The 7,953-nt window shown below is 48.0% G+C and overlaps 1 long non-coding RNA gene across 1 annotated transcript in view; it reads right to left on the bottom strand.

Moving 5' to 3' along the window:
* Positions 1-1,355: 1,355 nt before the first annotated feature.
* Positions 1,356-7,953, bottom strand: part of LOC116095558 — an 8,474-nt gene continuing 1,876 nt past the window's right edge. The window contains exon 2 of the long non-coding RNA XR_004120634.1: positions 1,356-2,396. This is a non-coding gene — a long non-coding RNA (uncharacterized LOC116095558). The remainder of the gene's footprint in view (positions 2,397-7,953) is intronic.

The following is a 7,953-nucleotide window of genomic DNA, read 5'->3' as shown; positions in this document are numbered from 1 at the left end:
TATTTATAGGAGCAGCCGCCCCAGAAATGTGAGGCCAGGCATTTAAAACGGCTCCTTCTAGGACAGTTTGTAAAATCTAGACTCAGCAGGGCTGTGGCTTCAGTCTCCTACTTCTACGGCTTTACAAGATGAAAGACAGGCCTGTGTGGAGACCAGGGAGGATGATGGTGGGGAGGACGGATGAAGGATGGAGGAGCACAGCCAGGACTCACCAGACATGCACTTCAACCAGACCTCTCTCCAGGGCAAGGCAGCAGTTTGAGCTCTTGTTCTGCCTCGCTGGCTATGTGATTCTCAAAAGTCATTAGGCTTCCTGAGGCTCAGTTTCTTCATCTATAATCCAAGGTTCCTGTTTCACCTGACGGGATTCGTTTTTAACTTATTGACAGGATCTCATGTATCCCAGGCTGCCCCCAGACTCACTAAATACACAGAGATAGCCTTGAACTCTTAATCCTCTTGCCTCCACCTTCTACCCAGTTTTATGCTCTTCTGGGGACCGGGGTTTCCTCTATGCTAAGCAGGCACTCTACACTAGCCATGTCCCCAAGCTCCTCGGGACTCTTGAGAGCACTGAGCAGATTTTACCGGTCAACACAGCAGCTAGCTGACCTCAAGGTGAGCAGATTTTACAGGTCAACACAGCAGCTAGCTAACCTCAAGGTGACTCATCAATAATTTGTTCTTTTTTTGAGTTCCTCTACCAAAAGAAGACATGCTGAGCCTGAGACTAACGTTGTTTCTGTGTGTATCTGTGTGGATGTTATTTGTGACTGGGCCTTGCTCTGTAGCCTAGGCTAGCCTCAAACTCCTGGTCCTCCTGCCTCAGACTCCCGAGTGCTGGGGTTACAGGAATGCACCACCCCACTTGACTTTTTCTGGGATCCTCTCATTCCCCCGGGACTGTTTGTTTCTTTTCTGGTACAAAGTGTATTTTAGGAGCTGATTTCCAGATGTCCTCTCCCACCTTCCAAGCCCTGTCAGCTTTATTGCAATTTTGAGTTGTCTTAATGTTCTCAATAATCCTGTGAGGTGCTTGCCAGATCCACTTCACAGATGAAAAAAAATCATGCTTTCATCTTTTCTGAGAACAGAAGAATCATATCGGTGGGGAAGAGTGGCCACAACAGACAAAAATCTTGCTGTACAAATAACATTCAGTATATATCACATTAAGTTGCTGGTAATGTGATTTCCTCCTACCTACCAAACAACAATTTTATGTAGTATGATCTATTTCTAATACTAATGACAACACTAGTATGTTTATATATTCTTTACTGAGTTAAAAGCGGTCCTAAGAGTCTTGGGACTCAATAAATGCCCATAGATGCTCTGCAGGTTAAGTACTGAGATAAATTCATTTTATTATAACTAGAAAAGCTTTGGCACAGAAAGGTTAGATAATTTGCCTAAGACCACACAGCTATGGAGGAATAACAATGGGATTTGAATACAGTTATTCTAGATCCGGAGATTGTCAGCCACACATTTTTCTGCCTCTCCTGTGAACAACTGAGAGCTCTCCCAAGGAGGCTCTACACATCTTATGACCAGAGAGGAGTCAAGACTGCCTACCATACACAATACTGAGCCCACCCCTTCTAGGTAGATTGACAGCACTCCCTCCAGGAACACAGAGCAGGCAACCCGCCTGCTCTCTTTCCTGAACATTTCATTTTCCTGTCCTCTGTGGCATGACTCTCATAAAACTATTCATTTCTTAATTCTGATGGCAGAAAGGAATTTAATCAAGTTGCTTGAATATGACACCAGCCTCCCGCTAAGCCAGCTGTCTCCCGAGGGTCGTTGGGGGAGACAACGCCCTGTTAATATTTAGCTCCAACAGCAAACATTATGGCTTTCAATTTAGAAGATTATGCTTCTGGTTAGTTATGTATCACATGTGCACGCGCGCGCTCGCTGGGCGCCTCATCTCATCAGTGCGGGAGCATTTTGCCAGGGTGATAAAAAATGCCATTTTCTCCGCGAGCCCTTTCCACTCAGTGATCCTGAGAAGTAACATCAGGATCAAAATCATGTTCTGAAAAATAATTGATCTATTCAGCCTCTCACGGGCCTGCATTCCAACTGCCCCAAAGAGCCATTTCCAGGCAGAGGCTGGGCGGAGGCTCTGACCCCAGCAGGATTGCTCTCCGCGGTGCTGTTGCTAGAGGAAAAGAGACTCAGGCCCACGAAGCTCTGTCCGCAGTCCTGAAGCTACAGAAGCCCGGGATGCCGGCAGCTGGGTCTATTTCTGGGTCTGTAATACTTGCAGGTCTTCTCTCAAGGATTCCCTACCTCTTCTTACTTCAGTCAAATTTTCCAAGCGCCTCCTCTCTTGCTCACTTCATCCGGGAAAGCTCATTGTTGGTTTCTTTCTCAAGTGGGTGGGCCTAAGAAGACAAGATTTCAGAAATAAAGACCTCCAATATTTCTCTCTCTCCCTCTCCCCCCCTCTCTGTCTTTCTCTCTCTCCCTCCCTCCCTCCCTTCCTCCCTCTCCGTCTTCCACATCCTTTCCATCCCACTCTCCTTACTCCCTCTCCCTGTCTGTCCTCTTTCTCCCTCTCACCCTCACTCCTCATCTGCCTTTCTCTCTCCCCAGCAACATCCACTTCCCACCAGCCCTTGCTCCCCACACACCTACTCTATATCCCTTCCGGACATTTTTACCTGGCTTCTCCTTCCCCACCCCTATTCCTTCCTTCCCTTCTTCTTTCCTTTTCCTACCCTTGTCTAGCCCTTCCTGCCTCTCACATTCCTTCCTCCTGCTTTATCTGTGAATGTGTGTGTGTGTGTGGAGGGGTAGACCTGGTATTTCTTCCTCTATTTCCCTCACCTTGGTTTTTTTGGGGGGGGGGGGTTGTTTGGGTTTTTTTGTTTTTGTTTTGTTTTGTTTGTTTGGTTGGTTGGTTGGTTGAGGCAAGGTCTCATCTCAGTGGACCTGGTCTCACCCATTGGTCAGACTAGCTGGCCAGTGAACCTGGAAACCTTCCTGTCTCCACCTCCTTGTGCTGGAATCATTCACTCAGGTGCACATGCATGCGTGAGCACACAGCCCCCCCCCACACACACACAGCACCTAGCTCTACAGGGAACAAGTGATCCAAACTTAGGTCTCTGTGCTTGCACAGCAAGCACTTTACTCACTGAGCATTTTTCCAAACCCCCTTCCCTTCCTCTCTCTCCCTCTCCTCCTTTACTTCATCTCCTCCCCTCATTCTGTCATCCTCCATTGCTATCTCCCCTGCACTATTCTCCCACCATCCCGTCTCTCCAGTATCCCTGCCTATCTCATCTCTCTATCCTTCCTCCCCTTCTGTTTGTCTCCAACTTCCCTTGTCTTTTCCATCTGCCCCTTCTGTTTCCCTTCCCCCTCCTCCTCTCCCACTATTTTCTCCATCTTCTCTATTTCCTTGTCTTTTCTCACAGGCTCCCTTCTTCTCCTTGATTTTTTTCCTTCTCTCTACCTTCCTGGTTCCTCATTTCTCCATTGCCTCATTTATTGAAATTTTAGAAATGAAACTCTCTCTCTCTCTCTCTCTCTCTCTCTCTCTCTCTCTCTCTGTCTCTCCCCACCATCTTGGCCATTTCTTGCTGGTCTCTGCCCTCTGTTTCCCCTCTCTTATATTCTCTCCCTCTCCATTTCCTTCCTCCATCCTTCCAGCTGCCTCCCCCTCCTCTCCTCTCCTCTCCTCTCCTCTCCAGGAGCCCCCAGCTGCCTGGCAAATTCATTTCAGCAGCTATTAGGGATCAGCACCTGCCCTGATACTTGGTGGGAAAGATGAGTTTGAGATAAGATGGGCCGTCTCAATCTCAGCACAACTGTAATTGCATTACCATTAAATTGCACCGTTTTCCAAAGGTGAGAGCCCAGGGCCCTTGCGCTGAGAGTTTTCTGCGACTCTAGTGCCAAGCCCTGCACTGCTATGGCAGCCCCGGGCAGAGGGGAGAGGAAGCCTAGCTTGATTTGGCCATCATAATAATCCCCCTATCTTCAAGGCCTCTTGTTTTCCATTTTATTTCTAAGGTAAGTGGACCCCTGGGAATCATTATCCTCAACCCCTTCATCTCCCAGATAAGGAATGGGAAACTCAGAGAAAGGAAGGGAGTTACCCAAGGCCATACAGGTACAAGCTATGGAGCCTAAAGATATGCCTCATTCTGTAGGCTTACCGGAAGTTAGGACCGTGGCAGACAGAAAGGGGGGGGCGCAAAACCAGGGTGTAGTATTTCCAGGTTCCCAGAGTCGTGGCCTTGGTGTACCACCCAAGAGTCTATCATACCCATAGGATAGAATGCATCATGACTTCTTCTGTTCATAAGCTTTTTGCCATGAACACCACAGGGGACAGGATTCAGCACCAAGGACAGACACACAGCTTGCAAGCGGGGCTGGATGGGAACTGGGAGCATGAGTACTCTGGACAGAGACTGAGCTGAACAGATGGGAATGGTTCAGAGCAACCAGGACACCTGCAGGAGTGAGACAGGGGCCTAAGTGGGAACTTCAGGCCAGGCTTTACCCAGCTCTGTGGAGAGCTTTTGGGGGCCACTTGGCAGGAATCTGACATTGGGCCAGGACAAGGAAGTAAGTTCAGGCATGAATCTAATTTTAGGCTAGAACAAAGAAATAGGCTTTGAGCAAGAATATGACTTTGGGCTAGGGCAGGGAAGTAGGCTCAGATATCTTGATAAACCCTTAGAAACAGTAGTCACAGGACTTTGTTTATTGCCTTGCTTGTTCCTTGACTATTTGTGTTTATTGTCTTGCTTATTCCTCAACCTAGAACTGACCTTATTACTTGCATGTAATTAAAATGGCATAAAAGCAGATTGGGAAAAAATAAATCTGCCTCAGCTTCAGAACTGGCTGGGGTCATGCTACAATGTTGCCTAATCATCTTTTTTTCTTTTTAATTTTCTCTCCTGCCCTGGAGAACCTGTTGACTGTCTCTGCTGGCTTGGTCACAGCTCCAGCCAGCCAGCAACAGGTTCAGGGAGGAAGTAGGAGTGAGAGTGGAAAAACAGAGGCCTGTATGGTCTGGATGATAGAGGAGGTGAGGTACAGGTCCTGGACAGTAGAGGTTCAGAGGGAGAAGCATGAACATCGGGCAGGGTTTCAGGCAGGAACTTAGGAGATGAGCAGATGAGAGCTGGAAAATATGTCTCAGTTGGTAGAGTGCTTGGCTAGCGTACTAAAGCCCTAGGTTGATCCCCAGTCACATGTAAACCAGGTGTGGGGTGCACACCTGTAATCCCAGCACTTAGGAGGAAGAGGCAGGAGGACCAGATGTTCAGGGTCATCCTTAGCTACCTAACAACTTCAAAGCCAACCCAGGCTACATGAGAGATCCTGTTGCCAAATTAATTAATTTTTATTAATATTTATTTATTTTATATATATGTATACACTATAGCTGTCTTCAGACACACCAGAAGAGGACATTGGATCCTATTACAGATGGCTGTAAGCCACCAGGTGGTTGCTGGGAATTGAATTCAAGACCTCTGGAAGAGCAGTCAGTGCTCTTAACCGCTGAGCCATCTCTCCAGCCCTCAAATTAATTAATTAATGAATTAATTAATACCCAAGAGAGGATCATCATTGGCCTACAGCCCTGACCAGAAATCCAAGAGGCCAAAGGTAGCATCAAAAATCCAGAGTCTGTCCCTGATATCTGTTTTGCATTGTGGGTATCTAGTTCCTGCTTCAAGACAAAAATATTGCCCCGTGCGGGGCAAACACAGCCAGGCTGGTCCAGCACTGGGAGACCATTCCTAAAGCCCATGGATGGCAGGCAGATGAGGAAGTGTGGGTTTGAAGCCAGAGCAGAGGGCAAGGAGACTGTGGCAGAGTTTCTGAAGGGCCCTGGAGCCTAGTGGTGACCACCCCCAACCTCCAACCCAACAACAGCAGGAAGGTAAACAGGCTCTGCAGATGTGAGTTCTCCCATGGCCGCGAGGCCAGCCAGCAAACAAACAGCCGCCAAATGTATCCCAGCACCCCAGGGTCAGCTTGCTGCAGTGGCTACACCTGCTTTGGCAGAGCAGTTGCTTTGAAGCTCAGCCCGCTGCTGAGAGCACGTGTAGTACCAAGGGATGAGATAGGAGGGTTTTAATGATGGGAAATAGCTCAGTGTGTAATCTGGGTGCACTACAAGGGCTGCTGAGAGCCTCTAAAAGCTTCCAGGGCTGGCCCACCTCTGAGGCTGTTCCATTATGTTGTTTGTGGCCTCAGCTCCAGCTCTCCATCCTAATGCCTTCCCCAACTCCAGGGGCTCACGTGGCGCTCCCACCTTGGGTCAGTGGGTGCAAATCCCAATGCCCTCCCATGAATCTTATATAAATCAATTAGGATAAATGAACTCAGCTATGTGTGAGGCCCTGCTCTGTTGCATGCCTCCTGAACTATTCATTCTCCCAAGAAAAAATTAATTACAGCTGCCCCATGCCTATGCTCTTCTAATGGAATCTGATATTTATGTTTAAGAGGAGAAGCAGGTGTCAGTGACTGGGAGTTAGATGCCTGTTATAAGCATCTTAAACCAGGGATGAAGGAAGCAGATAACCTCAGGACAGACCTGTTGAGACAGAAGAGTCCATAATAATTCAGAACTGTGAAGAATCTTGCACAGAGTCCAACAGGGACCTAACGAATGGTCCACTAGAGTAACTTTTCAACCTACCTAGATGGGCCTTGATAGGTTACTGGAGACAAAGTAGGAAAATAGAGGTGTTATTGAATGGAATAGGATGGTTGGCCTTAAATATGACCGCTGTGAATAGAAAGGGCTTATTTGATTTGTAATCGTGTTACCGGATGTACAACATCTTGAGCAAAGGAGGAGCTGATCTTCTGACCTAGATAGCCCAGGTCAGTGGAGAAGCCATATTTCCCAAGTGACATTGAACAGCTGGGAATGTGACATGCACAGTGACAAGAGTGAAGAGAAGCCAGAGAACTGAACTTCACTAGGGGAAAATCAAGGGCTGGGGAGGCTGAGGAGGCAAAGCTAAGCAGTGTTCTTTCTCTGAAGCAAAGGTTCATGGTCCTCAACACTTCATGAATCACCTGAGGAACTTTATCTACCTATTCCCAGAGGCAGGCATCAGTATTCTCTAGGAACTCTAGGGCGATAGGGTAAAATATGAAGATCCAAGCTTGGGAGCATGCTACAGGGAGGAAGGGGTCTGCTTGCATCACGTGACTATGGAGAACAGGATGCAGCTATAGCCTACTCCTGGTGGTGGTCTATCAGAAGGGCTGGGGTGGACTGGAGGGAGGGCATGGGCCAGGAGCCTACTCTTCTGTGGAGACCTTAACAGAAGAGGTGCAGTGATACCAAGAGGCAGGGTAGCCAATGAGACCCTCAGGAGTGGAAACAGTTTGCAAGCAACTTCATTTGTTTGCTGACCCTTTTTAAAAGAACCCAGAGGAATCCCCTATAATCCTAGGACCCTCTCTGTAGAAAGGAATGCACACAGGGTCCCCAGGACAGCCCCTCCAAGACCAGCTGCCAAGCGCCTGAAAGAGGCAAGTTCCCACCAGGAAGGAACACTGGAAGGAGCACCCACAAGGAGTTTGGAGGAACCTTGCCAGGAGGGGGGTGCCTGGAGGAGCAGGGCTGAGAGCCAGGATTGGGTTTTTGTTCTGCAATATCAGAACCAGAACCAAAAGCCCCCATCTGGGAATGTATAGTGGTCCTTGAGGGAGAAAGAAGCAAGTGGACCCTGAAGCCTGCTGTTTTCATGACTTCTCTATTGCTCTGATAAGACCAAGCCTAAGGCAACTTATAAAGAAAGAGTTTATTTGGGGTCTACAGCATTAGTGGATTAGAGTCCATGATGGAAGGCATATGGAGAAGCAGATGGGAGCTTACACCCTGAGCTACAACCAGGAGGCAGAGAGCACTCTGAGAAAGGCCTAAGTCTTTCAACATTTCAAAGT

Source organism: Mastomys coucha, unplaced genomic scaffold, assembly GCF_008632895.1.
Source record: "Mastomys coucha isolate ucsf_1 unplaced genomic scaffold, UCSF_Mcou_1 pScaffold18, whole genome shotgun sequence".
Lineage (NCBI taxonomy): Eukaryota > Metazoa > Chordata > Mammalia > Rodentia > Muridae > Mastomys > Mastomys coucha.
This window is presented reverse-complemented; position numbering and strand designations above follow the sequence as displayed.